The sequence below is a fragment of the Amia ocellicauda genome, chromosome 10 (assembly GCF_036373705.1).
Source record: "Amia ocellicauda isolate fAmiCal2 chromosome 10, fAmiCal2.hap1, whole genome shotgun sequence".
NCBI lineage: Eukaryota > Metazoa > Chordata > Actinopteri > Amiiformes > Amiidae > Amia > Amia ocellicauda.
Window position 1 is genome coordinate 30,153,498 of NC_089859.1, and position 18,813 is coordinate 30,172,310.

At 36.5% G+C, this 18,813-nt stretch overlaps 1 long non-coding RNA gene across 1 annotated transcript in view; it reads left to right on the plus strand.

Annotated features, from left to right (window-relative positions):
- The window catches only part of LOC136759636 (uncharacterized), a 40,789-nt gene that overhangs the window by 18,469 nt on the left and 3,507 nt on the right, over positions 1–18,813 (plus strand). Inside the window, exon 2 of the long non-coding RNA XR_010820082.1 lies at positions 3,218–3,337. This is a non-coding gene — a long non-coding RNA (uncharacterized LOC136759636). The remainder of the gene's footprint in view (positions 1–3,217; positions 3,338–18,813) is intronic.

The following is an 18,813-nucleotide window of genomic DNA, read 5'->3' on the forward strand; positions in this document are numbered from 1 at the left end:
GAACAAATTAATTCGAATTAATTGTAGGTAAAACGGAAATACACACGTTGGTTTTAAATGTTGCTTTCAGTTTTTTGATGTTTTAGGGGATCGATATGAATTATGGAAAGTAACCTATGGACCAATTTACAATAAATGAAACAAAGTAAAAGCAAGTATTTGTATTTCCCTAAATTGTATTTCAAGGCAGTTAAACCTGTAAGATAAGAGATGTTGTACTTGTAATTATATTTATATGTAATTCTAATTAGAACATGTTTAATGTTTGCCTTTAATGTTTTGTCTGAGTGAAATACACCTGCATGTATTTGTAAGATTTGTATTTATTTGAGCTGCAGAGCGCTACATAGTTTAATTATTTTCTTCACAATTTCCCACTAAAAAACAATTTTAAATAAATTATGCCCCCAGTTTAGTTATGGATAATTACAGTTACATAATGATGCACTTTCTATACACATCTACTGTGTTGCCATGCTGACTCATGTTAATCAAGTGCCAATATGTCATTTTTAATATAAAGGTTTAAGATTAAAATGTATACATACATATCCTAAAATTAAAAAGCATATTATGTATCAAAGTGGCCTAGGGATGTAAGGCAAATAATTTGGGGGGTTGGTGGTGGAGAGTAGGGAGTTACTAAGTTTTCCTGTTCATCAACTGTGACCTATTGCTTTCTGACAGTCTTTCGGTTCTTCAGTTTAACAGTTATGCTGGTGAAACCACAGTTTCCAACAGTTTACTTGGTCACATGGAACAGCTCCTTACTAATGGTCCATCTTATTCTTCTCAGATGATTTGTTATAGGAAGACTTAGCACAGCCTTTTTAGAGTTAAAATAGGTTTCCACTTTCCTTTTAATTCCCTTATAATTATATAACTTTTTAATGTTCAGTACTTTTTCAAATTTTGTAGAGATGAATCTACCTAATTGCACTAATATACGGGGACACAGAAGAGTGGCTTGTCTGGCCAATGCATAATCATTATGTTTTATCACCTATGATAAGAATGTATTTCTTTCCCATAACAAATCCATTCATACACCAATTAACCAAAGTTTTGCTTCTCAATATAAGATGTTCCCCACTTCGCTGCATTATCTACAACTAATGCAAAGCATTACTGTTAAAATGTTCATATTTAATTTGAATAACAAATTAACACCTTTTAGCAGTAGCATTCCAATTTTCCAAATGTGTGTTTATAATGATCTGACTTGAAAGAGAGCTCTTTACTTGGTTAAAGGTTATATCTCCATGACAACTTAAAGAGATAAAGGATGAAAACCAATAGATATTAAATTCTGAATTTACTGTGTAACAGTGTGGGTTCTATTCATTGACTCTTAGTAATGGGAATCTAAAAGCTATTTTTTTAACAGGGCTGTCCTTTCTGTCCTCCAAATTGAAATAAACACACTGTGGACATTGTTTTATTGTTTATTTCTTAGCAGATGCCCATTTCCAGGGCGACTTACAGTTTACATAAGAAACATTTCAAAGCATTAAAAGTGCAGTAATACAATCCAAACAAAATACAATAAGCATACATCTTATTACAATGAGCTAACAACTGCAGGATTAATATAGTTAAGTCCTAGATATGTGCTAAAGGGAGGGGTAGGCATAGGGGGTGTTGCAGTCAATTTATAGAAGTGTTAACAATGCATAAGTTAGCAGGAACATAAGGAAGCAGAGTTTAATAAGATCGTGCATAAGAACAAGAGTGCTGAGTGCAGGAGATTTGGCTGCTGTGTTACAAGTACAGTGTGTGTACATGTGTCTTGAGTAATCGCAGGAAAGTGGTGGGGGACTGTGCAGTCCTGACCTCAGTGGGAAGGTCGTTCAAGCACTTAAGAGCAAGGATGTAAAAGGAACAGTCTCTCTGAAGGAAGGGGAGTGGAGAGGGGGTACCGTGAGTCTTCTGGTGCAGGACATCCGCAGAGGTCTGATGAGAGTGTTAGGAGAGATGAGAGTCTTCAGGTAGCTATGTGAAGTCTCGTAGAGAATATGCAATGCAATGTCAGATAGTGTTATATTCCTTAAAGAGCATAATTTGAATTTAGCACACACGCTGAACTAAATTGTAAATCATATTTATATAGTATAAAGGAGAGTGAAAAGAATCCCATATAACGTAAGTCTACAAATCAGAAACTGATACATTTTGATAATTTGTTGTCATCTTTAAATGTGAGTTGCCATGGATACCTTTTCAGATGTTTTACCTACTTTTATATAAATTATAATACAAACACAATCAAATTAAAAAATATATATTTATATCTTCATAACCTGGTAAACGTACACTAGAGATATTTTTGTCATACAAATCATTCCAAGCAAAGTGAGGGACAAAATTTTGTTCATACATTGCAAGAAATTAGCAGAAATCACAAGTGTCGCAAATAATATTCAGATCTAAAATATATCAATTAATTGGATACAAAATTTGAATTATGAACCAAAAAATTGCTGTAAAAGGATATTTCATGTTTTCATTTTGATAAGGAAGGAATTTTACAAACCATATTCTTTGAGAAAGAGTGAACAAGATGTTTTTCTGCTATCACAGGAATGTATTATGTATGATATGCAATTCAGTTAAATCAAAATGCAGATTATGTCAAATTAAATCTTCTATTTCATTCTACAGACAGGACATGCTCTGTAGACCTGGTCCTTAATATCCTCCAAGGAGAAACATACAAAGGAAATGATGGACACATTAAAACTTTGGCCCTTAATACATTGCGGACTTAGTTCTTAATGTAGCTTAAACCTAGGCATAACATTTATATGACAGCATAATGCATAACACGGGAGTAACTAAAACAATATGTGTTCCTAAATAGCAGAGAGGGAGGCAGAGCTTGCCAAAATTATCCCTTTTAAAAAATCCAAAAGGAAGGGTGACCTCAAATTGACTCAAAGGGATTGTGTTATGACCTGATCACTTGAGAAAACAGGAAACAGCGGTTGGGAAAATGTTATGTTTATGGTTTCAAACTATTTACTTAGATTTTTTCATTTTCCTTCTTATTGATTAAATATAAACAGCGCTATAGTAAGGGGTCTGGCCACATTAAGTGGATGGAACCTGTTATGAGTTGGTCTGCCGGTCTACCCTGTGAATTTTCTGGTCTTCTTATTTTTTCAAATGAAGAGACTTTTTATTAACCTGTTGTTGTTGTTGTTGTTTTTTTAAACAGAGGTTTGCAACCCTGCAGAGCCACAAGGCCTTCTGGTTTTGATTGCAGCTGGGCTCCAAATATCTACAACTTGGCAACAGAAAACATGGCAGCAGGTTTCTCTGAGATTGGTTTAAACAGGTTTGTGCACTGTTTATATCATTTTTACAACCCTCAATTTAATTACAGCCTGCTTAATATCACTGAGTTAAGCTGGATATACGACATACAACAAAATGGCATAGATAACGTGGACTAAAACAAACACCACTTCAGAATACTAAATACATATATCAATACATAAATAAGAAATAAACCAATAATAAATTGTCATCTTGCTAATGAATGGAAAATGTTCTTTCTGATGTTGGTTTTCTAACTTTGGTAATGGAAAGTATGGAAGTAGGTGGAGGTGCAGTCATCTTTTACATAATCGTGCTTTTACATGATGATAAACCAAATTTACCATGGCAATAAAACACCAGAAGGTTAAATTTCCAGTTCCATACAGTTGGTTGGTTGTAGTCACCAAAGGGCTACTTCTCTGGGTTGCTCTCCAATAATAATAGAGGACGGGTTACAAAACCCATTTGTCCGTTTGTCCCATCGTATTGATCCAAGACCCTCATCAATCTTTTCTTGAAGGATCCCAGAAAGCCAGCACCCACAATGTGGTGATTTGTGGTGGAAACTCACAAGCTTTTGCAGGAAGTAGAGCCACCTGTTGCTCTGTGCTAAATCTATGCGTGTCTACTCTATTCCAAAATCCCAGGCCTTTGAAAACGTGAACAAGAACATGTAACTGCGATATGTTCGCTGAATTACATTATCAGAGTTAAACTTTGTATACCGATGGAATACACAATAGCAAGTGAAATGTTCTCCTCCAGCTCTCAGTTTCAAGTTCTGTAGCAAAATTGTAGCCAGGCTCAATAGCAGGGGAGTGTGTGTTAAGAGTGTAACAGAAATGGCTACCCACGTGATATGCACATTGATTTGCATTAAAATACAGGCAATCCTGAGACTCCCAGCAGGGGGTGGAGAGGGTTAAGTGGAAGCCTTTTACTTAATTTAAACAGCAGGCTTGATTTGCTTTCGAGTTTTGTGGTAAGAAATCGTTTGCGATTTCTCAGTGCATGCTAAGATTGGTTGGGATGAACCGTGAAAACATGTCAAAATTTGCTGTGATTTTAGGCTCCAAACAGCTAAAGGGCAAAATAATTGTATAGCCCTCATAAAAACGTCTCACAACACACAATCACCTGACGAGGTGTGTAGGGTTTATGATAATGGAGCTTCTAGTGTTCAGGCAAGTTCTCCTATTTTATTGCAGGGAGAACAAACACAGATGTAGGTCTAGTGGTTGGATGGCATGTTATGGTATCACTTTCACACATTGTGGTGTAGCATTGCATGACCCATTCTTTACCTACTCTTCCTATTATGGGATCCAGCAGTGTAGTGTTCAATACATGTTTATATGGGAACTCAATATAGTAGGAGTTGTTTAAAATGTTTAATACAATTAATAAACAGTGACTGTCTTTATGAAATGCATGTGAATTTGGGCAGAATTCCATGGGAGTCCGTAATGGAACTGGTTGGCAGAACCATAGTGATGATTATTCTTAGTATCGCAACCATAATTCAATTTTATTGTCAACATTGTCAATTATAAGGATAAGCCTTACTAAGTATAAGAACATTTTAGTTCTGTAATTTGACAGGAAGTAACTATGCGGTAAAATTATATTTTCCTCGATGTTTGAAATGTTGTCATTCTTATTGAAATAGAAACAGTGTAGGAAGCTCACACATGTACTTTTCTTCAAGTATCATATTTGCTAACTCCATTTGCCAGATAGTACATTTCCATGAAAATGACCAAACCAATACTTTGAATGAACGTTTTAGAACATAAATGAGGGAAAGTGAAATTCATGTGAATTCATGTGATCTCTACTTATTGACTAATATTATTGACTAATATAATACACATTTGTGTATTAAATCTTATGTGTTCATGACTACAATGATTTTGTAGTTGTAATGTCAGTGTACATGCAAAAGGCTTATAGTCCAAATATTACATGCTTAATGTATATGGTTGTCAATCTAGCAGGATCAGGTATTAACCTGATCTAAACTTCTCGGAGATATGAAAAACAATACATACCAGTAATCAACGTTATCCACACAGTTGTTTTTGTATTTTTCTCAACATGAGGAGTGTGCTTTTTTACCTCATAGCAGGATTAGGTCTTTGGAATAATTTTCAGTGACTTGGCTCCATTTTACACAGACAACATTGCAAAGCTTCTTAACAAGTATAAAGCTAGTCATAAGGAATGAAGGAAAATCACTCTAGCATGCAGTAATAGAAGGGGATACGTTCCAGTTTTGAGGGCTTGTTGGCTCATCACCACTTGTTGAAATCTGTGTTTGCTGCTGGAATGCTTTCTTTTGCAGCCATTGAGCTTCTCTGTGTACATCTTTGGTCGCTACTCCAGAACAGTGGGATAAGCTAGTGTTGTACAGAGGGGCCCAAGAAATCAACAATGAACTTACAATATTGCTATATTCGTACTTAGATCCCATTTATTCATAGTTATATGCAGCCTTGATCTGTACATCTTCAGTTGTATTCCTTTTCAAGTTGCTTCCTTTTCAATTATCTAGTCTTTCTTGTTTACACCATTTGAAAACTCCTGTAATATTGAATGTTCTCTGTACCACTTATGCCCTGCAGGCTAACTATCATTTTAGAAGTGTCTGGGATCAAAACATGTTTATTGTGGGCCATTTCTGATGACAATGACACTGAATGTGGCATGTGATGCCAGCTGAACCATGGCTTCACTTCCCCTAAACAGTCCTCTGTAATAAGATTTCAAAAGGTTTTCAGACACAGAGTTAGCTAGCATGGCAAAATAACTAGCACATCTAAGCAAAAGCCACAAGGGAGAATCACACGGACTAATTGTGAAAGGATATGCAACAAGTAAGAAATTAAATAACAGGAAAATACTGTTGATACAAACTAATCCTTTCATGGCAGAGGGCCTGGCTTGTGTGTATGCACTGAACACTCCAGGTATTTATACTGACAGAGGCAGGAGACACAACAGTCTTGCCTTTCAATATATTTAACTGAATCCTTATCAGAGACAGAAGCATAAGCTACATAAATAGCAACTAAAAAGGGTAGTTCATGCAGACCAAAGCCCCCAGATTTCCCTGTGAAATTTCCTTTCATTAACTTTCCTTGCTGTACTTACAGATTATTCTAGCCAAGATTCTGAAATGGCCTAACAACAATTTTCCATCTCTTTCTGGGTCTGTAGCCAGGACTATACTGAGTCTTTAAAATAAATAAAGTCAGTAGTCCATAGTCACAGAAATTGCAGTACAGTGCATAACATCAAGAATCTAAACAATGTCGGGGAAACAAAACATTTCCCACCATGCTGAAATACAAATTTGCTGTCCGCTGTCTGTGTAATTTTTAAAAACTGGCATTCACTCAGATACAAAGAATACTTTGTGCCGTTATTATTCAGCGGACACAAAAACAACAAAAACAGCAACATCAATGAGCATAAAAACATGTCTGTAGAAACAAAGCTGTCTTTATTTTACAATTAATCAAAACTCTGTTCTCCCTTTTCTTGTGATGTTACACACTTCAAAACAGGTCTGGCAATTTGAATGTTTACTGGAATCCTATAGAGCTTATAAGTGTTGTGAAGAGTGAATTGTGTTGGAGGGAGGTGTTATTACCATTTTTGTAATTTAATATGGGCTGCATCTGGATGAAGAGTAAATTATATGAAAAGGTTAACAGTATGATTTGAATATGTGCTCATATAAAAACATTTGAGTGAGTATTATTGTTAACTGTGTTTGTATGTATTATTGGGAAATTGTGGATATGTGGTCTACTCACAGTTTAAGTCCTTTATAAAGCTCCTAGCTAATTTATTAAAATGTGTGCTATATATCCTTGACTTAGTCACTATTTCATGTTTTCAAGGCAAATGTATGTTTAGGACAAGGGTTTAGGTTATAACATGGATTGATGGCCGGCATCAGACTGCTTAAGATACAGTGAGAGCCAGCACAGTTCCTCAACATAGGGGTTTTAATATTTACAAAAACAAGGATCGCAGGAATCTCTCATATATACTAAATGTAAAGGAAAGCGTTTCACTTCAAACAAGGGCTAATCAATGTTATCAGTAATTGTTGCAGTCTGCTCTTCAGGTCTGATTGTTTCCAGATTAAATATGAGTTTACTTTAGTGTAGGGCCTCTAAAAAACTGTTCCTATCAAAGCCCAACACTGCTTTTTTATGACTTAGCCCAGTGGAGCAGAGCAGATCTTTTCAAATGTGCAGTGAAAACAAACTTGCAGAGGTTCACTAGGGGTCTTAAGTGGACAAAAAGTACAATTATTATTGCTGTAGTTAGTATACTGTAAACCTATTATTATACAATGGCGCTACATTTCTATTTTTCTTTTCAGTGTACTCAAGCAACTGACTGTGCAGTGTTCTCAGACCCCACAAGCAACTGTTCATGACTCATGGGGATGACTTAAGTAGGCAGTATGCAATCACTAAAGTAGATGATTTTTCTCTGCATGGGGTCACTTACCTTCAGAGCTGGATGGCTGGCTTTTTTTGTGGGGCACATCAAATACAAATTGACATTTTGAGTGGTAATTTCTCTACATATAATGACATTCTGACATATCCGCACCCTCAACACAGCCCCCCCCCCCCCACCTGTTGCTGTTAGGAAGGCCCTTACCAATCTGTTTGTTCAGAGCACAACTGTAGATGCATAATTTCTCCGACTCTCCTGAATCGTCTGCTAAGGCAGGTGAATGAGATTGCCATTTCTGAGGCACTCCTGCTGAAACAAAAGAATTTGCCCATTTAGAAATCATCCAAAATTGAGCTAAAATACAGGAACAGAAGATTCTGAACATTTAAAGCAAAGTTACTTACTTACTGCCATCATCAGTTTCAAACACAAAATAAAGTTGCTTGGACTCCGGCCCAGGGTCATATCTCTGTCATTGTGCACACTTACACATCCAATGGTACAGTTCAATGTAATGTGTACACTACCATCTCTCTAGAGAGGGCCCCCCACCCTGTAAGGAATTAATCTGTTCATGCCAGGCTGTATGGGTGGATGTTCGGGAAAATACCAGACTTCCACCCATTTTGGATCTCATGCAAACCTTGTCTTATTACTTCCTCATACAAACTTCATTCATAGGACACGGTATGACATCGTGGCAAATATTCACATTTGCATTACAAACACAGAGTGTGTCACGAGTTCTTAAAGTAAAACGTTACTGAGTCCTTTCAGAGTTACTGGTAATTTGTATCGCTAGATTGTCAGAGAGGAACCTCCACAGATTCCTTGTGGCAGGTTTTTCCTTTATGGCGTCTTGAAAACAGCTGTGATAGGGAGATAGGGAGAAATTTCAGTAATCTCTTCCGTTAAAAAAACCTGCTGGAATGTTAAGTAGACTTCTTGCTGTAACAAGCTCTGATGACAGGGGGGCGGTTAGTGGAAATCCAGTTTCATGTGTCCCTGTGAAATACTCTTATTTTTGTCTGTGGTGGGCTAGTACATCAATTTCTCAATTTCAGAGTCCAACCCTTCCAGAATTTCTGAACCTTTAGAAGATTATATTTGTTTGTTTGTTTGTTTTTCTTATGTCAGAAAAGCACAGCCGTACTATTTTCAAGATGATTAGGATATTAATTATACCAGTAATGTCTGTGCTTACTGTTGTTCTTTCATTTATGCATTTTTCTCATTAAATTCTACAGTTAGACAAAGGCTGTCTGAGAGGGATGTTTGAACTTTATTTCAAATCCCTAGGGCTCTTAGAAACGCATTTTATTTTGCTGACATTTCTTCTTTTCTTTTTAATATTTTTTTTGCATTTGTCTTGAAATATAAATATGTGTTTCTGTAAGGATAAAGGGTATAACATTGTATTGTATAGAATAAAGTTGTCTGCTTCAACGGTACTACTGTCTGGGTTTTTTAACATAATTTTTCTTTTTCATGTGATTATTGAAAAGCAGTCCCTAGAAAAAGTGCACATATAATTAATTCTGATCAGGCGCCTAATGCATTTTTCCCATATTGGGCTAGCAGAGAATATTTTGGTTGTCCTTCCATATGAACTCTAGCTACCATCCCAATTCTGGTTTAAACCTAATTATTAGTATTCATTTGGTTGTTATGGGTTAAGTTATTTATCTTTTTGAAATCATACCTTTTGAAGTAAGGATAGCCTTTGACAGCATGTGGGGAGTAGTTCACTTCAGGACAAAGAGCTTTCCCCTCATTATTATAACATTTCTTAGCAAAAGCCCTTATCCAGTGTGACTTGCAATTGTTACAATTTATCACATTTTATTGCATTCATGAGCGAGAGGAAGTGAAGACAACTGACATAGAACGCGAATACAGACTTTGCTTTGTATGAGAACCCCCCCTAGATTACTGACGCAGACTACCAACTACCCACACCAAGATTGGGTCCTGAAAAAGACCCAACTGACTGCAATGCAGAGCCGCAAGCCCAAACACACATGGTTCAAACCCCACACCGTGCCACAATGACCGACGGACACTGTGATGCACTCTATCCTACATCATCATTTAAGCACTACTTTGATCAGTTATACATTTTTAAAGTTAAAAGAACACTCAATTGTTCAAGTTATATCACTATGTTCTGGTCAGAGAACAACATGTCATCATGTTTATACTTAACAGAACAGGAAATGTAAAACAGAGTGTATACTGTAGCAAACAACTGATAAGACTCCTATTTAAAAAGACTCCCCTGCATGACAGTATTAATTCATGGTTCATCTCAGACTCAGTCAGTACCACAAAGAATTGTGTCAGCTCATTAGGTCCCTAAATAGTTTTTCTAAATAATATTCAGCCCACACATTAATTCCATGCAAAAAGACAAAAAATACCTATAGAAAATATTTTATTCCCACAGATGTGACTCGGAAGTTGCCAAAACACTTACAAGGAAGTATAAAGAGCATTACATTAACTGTCATTTGGTGTGAAACCCACCTAGTAGAGTATGTTGTGAAAGATATGAGCAAAACAGATGTGGTAATAGCAAAAACAGAGACATTTTTTCATGAGAAAAATGCTCCGGCTTCTTGGAATGTTGTCTTGTTTTTGCAACTGGCAAATTAAATCATTGCCAATGCATGGACGTATAGTTTAAGAAGCTGATGAAGTCTGTTATGGAAATGATCTATTCATTCAAATTAATTCGTTTTGTATGTATTTGTGTGTATGTACATAGAGCTCTGACATATTAAAATGAGCGGCAGCTGTGACATTGAGATAAGCTGCTTGAGATTCAGCTCAAGGCAAGGGGGTGTTCTATCTTCATATGATGTCTCTTGCACCTGTAGTGTTCCAGCTGAAGATGTATGAGTTATGCAAGTGAAATAACTGCAAAGCGTAACACTTTCAACACCGTGATGGTATTTTGATGGTATACCTTATGATTATGCTTTATGTCGGCACTATATTTCACCCCACCATTCTAGGATTGGTATCATCAGGGTGTTCAAAGGAAGTGAAGAGGCCAAACATTTTGGCTGAGATAAAGCTGGCTCAGACCAGGCTATATCTCATTGCAGAACACAACACAACCCATTGCCCTCACTATCAACAAAAGCGAATTTGCAATAAATACCATCCTTAACAGCCAGCTTGAAGCCAGAAAGAGACTGAAGGTGAAATGATCAAACAATAACCACACGTCACTATATCACCTCATTCTCTGGATTATTACAGCCCTGCATATTTTGTTGCAGGGAAAACAGTAATCGTCGTCATTAAAGAGTGCCTCAGTAATTAATTCCTTAATATTCCAATTTGTCAAAATGCTCTTCACTTTTAAAGAATCTGTAATTATAATGTCAAAAACAGATATGTAAATATGCCATAGTTATACATTGAACTCCCTGGGCTGTTTACCCAAACTCTACTATCAACCCTTGCCATGTTATAGCTGACCTTTTTAAATATTGATTAGACTTTTTATCTAAATATAAAATAGGTGTTTTGTGTTCAGTGATTATGCCACAGAATAGGGTTTCATGGCATTCATCTGCTTGTGCTGCAGCTCTTGGTAAGTTCATAATAGTCATAATAAGATGTGAAATAAAATTCTTCCAATAGTTAATTAATTTAAAATGAAACAAAAAACAAATTTGGCATTTATGGGAATGGATGGTTGTTTGCCATTTGTTCTGAAAATCATTATTTCAGACCTATACTTTATACTTTAGTATTATTTAGTAGTAGTAGTAGTAGTAGTAGTAGTAGTAGCAGTAGTTGTACTAGTAGTTGTTGTAGTAGTAGTAGTAGTAGTATAAAGTGCTGAATAAAGACATTCATTGAATGGTGTAATACTGTCTGACACATTCAAATGACACAACCTCTGAGTACTGTATTGCAAAAGTGTCACAGATGACTTGCAGGAAGTGGTAGGACAACAGCATGGTCAAATTGGTTATGATGTTTCAGTGAAGTGTTTGTGACTGCTGGCTGACTAAATAGACCTGCCCTCCCCCACCCCCACACCTCCATCTGTATGAGGGAGGATTGCAATCCATTTCCTGGGTGGAGTATTGATTCACTAAGTTCCTCCAACATGAATTTCGACAAATGCTCAGGTAGTACAAAGCGCACTGCAATTTGCATATGTACAACATTTTAATGAAGATGATAGATGATGTCCAGGCTCTCTGGATAATGGTTTTGTAAACACATCTCTTTAAATCAGTTATTACATAGATAAAAGGTGTGATTCTGCATTCGTATAATATGTGTTGTTTTTATCTTATTGTGGACTGTATGGTCAGGTCAGACCTCTGATTTGAACAGACAACCTGACATAGGTGGGGGTTATACATTCTTCCAAGTCTATGGGAGTGACATCACTGTAGCAGAAATATCTACATAATGAACCCTGTGACCCTTAGTTAGTAAAAATATGCTCCAGTTCTTGTCAAATGAATTATGTTTCTTTCTTTTCATCTGTTTGTGTTTTTTATTTTATTATACAAATGCTCATAGTTCAATCTTTCATCTGAGTTAGCACATACTCTCTTCTTTTGCTGAGTTGAGGATGAAGGACTCAGGACAGTGTGTGAAATATCTCCATCCTGTGTGTAAGTAATAAATGCTTTTTTTGAATTATTATTATGACTTCATGCATCATTAGGATGGACTTATGATGCTTATTAGTAATAAACAGGAGTGCAGTTTTACTCAGTAATGAAGCTACTGAGACATTTTAACACCACCTCTTGGATAGAATATGAGGTGAATATTATAATGGAGAGTAGTGATAATTAATATAATCACAATCACATCTTATCTATGTCTATTCTAGGCCCAAAGTGCACTGTATTTTATTTAAAAACCATTTGTAAAGAAAAATAATGAATAATGTAAAGGATTTTTTTTAATTTATTTTTTACTGGGACCTTTTACATAAAGTCAGATTTCCTTCAGTTGAGTCATCTGCAGTCTGGGGAGTGCCTGTATCCTTCACTGATACTTATCATTGATAAATATCATGAAGAATCCAAGCATGATGGCAACGCATGTTTATTTAAATCTAATTTCAGCTATGAACCATATTGTCCAATATGATGTTTCTTTCTCTGCTTTCTATGGTAAAACAATTACCAAGCAGACCCCCTGACGCACATATTCCCAGATTGTTTTGCACAGGACATATTTGCAATTTCAGGAATGGCATTATCACTCACGTTAATAGAGAGAATCCACATGCAAACGGCAAGCTAATTTCTGCTCATAAATAACGCACATCTCCCTCTCATTTACTCCCCACTACCCACCTAGTGATTATTCAGTTAGTTCAAGTACAATTATGTCTCTTTTCATTTGCAAATCAGGCCTTAGAAGAATGAGAAAATAAAAAAACACAAAAAAGAAGCCTGATAGCAAAAGACAACCTATTAAAAAAGGGACACATGTAACTAAATCATAAGCACCCAAGGGGAATGCAAATGATCTGATCCTCCCATAAGAATGCCTCTTGTTTTTCTCATGCAAACCATGCAGCTTAAATAAGCCCTCTGCTTAAAAACACTAGGCATGCTACAATCTCTGAGAGCACCATTCTGGAGGGGCTCCTATGTATTCTGTGAATAAAGAAGACTTGATTGACCCCACATTATTAATCCTGGAAGATTCATTTTTAAGCTATTGCTCTTAATGCCATAGACTATTAGATACAATAATTGGCTATAAACTGCTTTTAAATTACCTTTGAGTGAAGGGGAGTGTATCTGGTCACTCTTAGGATAAAATGTCATCTGTGTGTCTGCACATTTTCAATCGGTTCTGCTTCCAAGGTGGTGATACCTGATTTCCTTGCCCATTTCCATCATGCGGGAAAACAGGATTAAGTCTGGAGTGCTGGTTATTGGACAGGCAGAACTTAACCAAACCTTCGTGAGAAATCAAGTCATTTATATTCCGCCAGCCTGTTTAACCAGAGAGAACGTTCATCTCTTTTTGTTAAGTATTTCACGAAAAGACATGGAAAGGACTGGCTGAGTGCCTCAATCGGTAAATGTCAGGCTCTAGAGTCCAGTAGCTGGTTTGAATCAGATCTGAGACATGGGCTGCGATGAGGAACTTCCATTCTTAGGCACAAAATTGGATAAGTGTCACCATGCTTGTCAGGTTCTCAGTAGGCCAGGGTTTCCTTGTTAAGCAGGGCATTAATAACCCCTGTGAGTGGTCAGTCACCTGTGCTTGTTGTGCTGTCATTAAAAACTGTGTCAAGCTCTGTTTGGCTCCTTACCTAAGTTGTCTGCACCGTGTGAATAGAATTGGATAGCTTGACAGGGCAGAATTTGGAGAATGTGTATTCATATATCCTGTGCTGGCAGTACAGCTCAGCAGATCTGATTAACAATTAATTATACTTAACAGAGCCCTGCTAATAGGCTAGCATATGCAATGTTGTTACTAATATGCTTACTTTTTTGTTAAAAAGAGCTAATCATACAAAAAAAAATCTTTATTTATAAAACACGTTTTAGCACACATTGACATTCCATAGCTGACCAAGTGATTGTTAAATAAGGAAAACCGCAGGGTAGAATTATGTTTTGAACTTTAAATTGGCGCTTCAAGACCAATTCCAACTTAAATGTAGATGTGATTTATTTGAGGTTGTGCAGTACATGAACACTGGGCCAATTGTTATAATTATGACAGGGAAAAATAAAACAGATTTTCCTTAGACCTCCAGTTAACTACTTAAAACATAAGCAGTGATTCAATGCTTTTATTTTTTCCCCTCTCTCTACTCCTCCTTCACTGCTGTTTAGTGTGTCCTGATCATATACTTCAGGGGTTCCTCAGTCATTCCATTGGGCTTAGTCTTTATTAGCAGACCACCCAAGCTGGCTTATATCCTTTGTAGAGGCTTTTCTTTAACTGTGGCCATTTGTCTTATTTTGTTTTCACATCTAAGCAAAGGAGAAATCCTGTGCAAGCATAGTAAACCTAGAGAATGGCTTTGTGCTTGGTGCAGGTGTCCTTTGATTAAAGCACTGTGGGGTAAAGCCTAACTTGGAGTTCTTGTGTTCCACCTACAAATCTAATTCCCCCATATATCATCAAACAGGTACTGGTAAAATTAATACACCTTTCACCAAAATTCCTTGCTACCACTAATTAATTTCTCTTTATTATGCCATTCCCTTACCACCCACAGAAACTGTTCAAATCTCATATAAAAGACATATCCTGGGCCATCTTTGACTTTCAGTGAAACTTATTGGCTGTTGGTTGTACTTGGTAATCATTAATCGGGTTATATCTGCTTCCTTCTATACTAAAATTTTGTTATAGTCAAATATAGCTCATAACCTGTGAAAATGGGACAAGAGGGTCATAGTTTAACCATAGTTGTTTGCTGCTGTTGAATCAATGCTATCGAGCCAGCGTACTCCAGATGAGTAATATGACACTGCTGGGCTAATAAGCAGACCGAATGCTGTTAAGCGTTCTGGCATAAGAGGTTTTAAAGTGTACATAGAGCAGCACTAGCGTTTTTTAAGGTTGCACACACCAAAGAGCAGCAATTTTGTGAAGGAGACCACCATATGTAAACTTCCTTAACTTGCCATGTACTTAAATGAACCACGTTGATTGGGAATAATAAAGAAGGTAGCTCAACCACAACAAAACTGAAGGAAATCCTGTATCAGCTTAAATTCTGCCTTCAAAGTATTGGAATCGTAATCAGGGATTGGTAGGGGGTCAATGTTTTACAGTTTTCTTCTTTTATCAACATGTGTTTATTTGTATTTTTCAATCAACACAATATTTAAAAAGCTGCATGTGTTTGTGTGACTCCAGAAAAACATTTCAATTTGGATCAATTGTAAAGCAATTACTCATATTTATACCTAAGTCTTTTTAAAGTCATACCTTCTCTTTACAGTTACTTAAAAAACTGCTCATATTGTTACTGGACTTTTTTTGGACCTTTTTACAATAATAACTCTAGCATTTTGATCTTTCACTTTGATTTCAAGATAACCCCTATATGAAATCCAAATTCCTCCACCACATATCAATCATTGACATCGACTTGAAAGACATAAAAATGCCTAAACGTTCCTGCAAAGTGTCAGTTAATTCAAATTATGGACATTAGGCTGATTTCTTTCTGGTCTCAAACACATGAAACTTACATCTGATTAATTCTTCAAAATAGATCCTGACTGGCAAAAGAAGGATATGTATCAAGAGATAAAACATCCATACAATTAATGTTACCAAGCAGAGCTCTCTCATCCGAGCTGTTTCACAGGCAAAGGCCTTGCTTATAAGTTAATGTCCATTCTGGCCACATGGTGCATTAATGGTGTAGGAAGATGGAGGAAGACAGCCTACAGTAACAGTATGGTTCTTACCGGACAGGCAGCAGAAAACTAACTGGGTCTTAGTCCAGAGACCAGGCACATTCACTGCTGTGTCTGGAGTTAAATATCTTGGCTGTAAATGCCCATGCCCATGCGTATCCCAGGCTTAAACTAAATGTAAAAGTGAAGACACTGCAATGATGGAATATTGTGTAGTACAGAAGAAAAAGTGTCATGGCCATAGTGTATTGGTTGTTAGAGAGGAAGCAGAAATCATTAGTTGGAATACACTCTGGGAAAAAAGCATTTCTCGGCTCAGAGTTATGGCAAAGGATTATTAATGCCCTGTTTTTATGCAGTTTAGTCCCTATAAAACACGAAAAAGATAAAAATGTATACTTGTATTAGTGCCCCACATATCAAAGGCTTCCCAGAGTACTGTATACTGAATTAAAAGTCGGCCTGTGAATGTGAAGAGTCAAGGCCTACAGAGTCTCAGGTGATTGATGCTCCTCTATTGTTCCAGCACCTGGATGGGGAACAGGGGCAAGCTCCCTGATGAAGTGAAGACGCCGGTTTCACCGAATCAAACTGCAAGAGCCAGCTGCTTAATTATTCCCTGGTTAGCACAGCAATTACAGCTACAATACTTAACCTCACTCTCTGAGATGTCATCTTTTGACAATTACTTAAATAATACAACATTTCATATTAGATTTATGAAGAGGTGGAATGACAGCATTTATGCCTAGCCACCTGTCAGGTACCTAGGCAGGTTTACCATGTTGTTAAGATGTTCACATTGTTTCAGAAGGGATTTTAACTCTCAATGTACCCAATTAGTCATTAGGCCCTTCAGGTCCACAGCCCAGGAGGTAAACACCCCACAGGCTAAAATTAAAAAAAGAAAACCCTACAACATATCAGTAAGTCTAGATAAAGTAAGTTTAATTACTAGATATGTCTGAAAATGATTACAGTTGTTTTAAGCAACAAGGCTGCTGTCTGCGAATGACATGTTCAAACGTCACATTTTTAAAAACTTGTCATTGTATTTCCTAACTAAAACGATGCTCGGTTCAGTCAAAGTGATGTGTTGAAGGATTTGTCCTTATCCCCCTGGGATCCCGATTCTTTGTGAGCGAGAGAACTGTATTCAGAGAGGAAAATAAATCAGCTTCTGAAAGGAATTCTAAAGAATGGATGTGAGTAAATCATGTGGCTTTATGTACCAGAGCTGTGTAGAGTAAACTCCATAGAATTTTTTATTAATATTCTTTTATTTGCAGGCAGGGGTGACATTTCTGTTCATGTCACTGGGCACCACTCTAAAAAGCCGTGCTGACGTGAGCAATGCTTGTGATGAGATAGGCGCTGATACAGAGAAGATTGGGAAAGCAAAAGAGAATGTGGACCAAATTTCATTTCTAACCAATATTACCTTATTCATTGGGGTTCATGACCATATTGATCCAAGATGGTTGTCCTCAATATAGTCATTTTTAGTTTTTTCTAAAAAGGCCTTAGATCCAAACTGAGCAGTGATTACAAATAATATCAGCATTTACTGTATTTTATTGGTTTTATTTGGTTGGTCACCAAATCACCAATTCTATTGCAACACAGAAGCTATGCAGTAGAATATGTAGACTTCTACACAATTATTCTGATAAAACCTGGTAGTTTTAAAAAGTTGATTTCTAGCTATGATTATGGCTAGCAAGAGCAAAATTAAATACATTTATTTTTAATATTTTTATTTGTCATGCAGTACAATTTCGAATTCTAATATGATTAGATGTTGTACAGTGAAGGCCTGATTTTGGGGAAAATAAGTATTTACAGAGTTGTTGATTTCTGCATGTTACCTCTTGAAGGACAGAATGTATTAATCTCTGAAACAGCTGTGCTCATTCACCAGTTTGTAATCTTAACTGCCCCTGAATCAAGAATGAAACACACACAAAAGATATGGGGCATTTCTCACATCATTAACAGCAAATGTGCTTTTATTAGTTAGGGTGCAGTTTCACAAAAGCGAATAAACTTTACAGCTTTTTCATGGATGTCAAATATTTATATTTGGTTCATTCTCAGGAGAACTAGCTATTCATCAATCCTGTACAGACATTTGTAAGGAGTGTTATCCTGCTAGTACACATTTCAGCACACACGAACACTGCATAAATGCCTCCTGGTAAATGTCAGTTTAAAACAAAAGAAAATCAGAATTTGCTAAACAATTTGCTAATTAAATCTAAACCTTTGATACAGTGTTAGGGAATTCCTGGATAAAACACAGATGACATCATTCATCATGATCCAACTTTCTATTACACCACTAAAATGAATAGGAATTATTAATTCAATTACAAAAACAGAATGTTGTATATCCAGAATAAAAAAATAGTAAAAATGCTAAAGGCTGACATGAGGTTTCGTAATTAAAAACATTAATCAAGCACTATCAAGAATATCACTGCCATCAGAATACAAGGTGTCGCATGTCACTGGAAAGTACTATAATTTAACATACACAGGATCTGTTACACTACAATCTGAAAAAGAAGTGAACTTCAAGGGGTTGTGTGCTGTGGAGCTACAGTTTAAATGT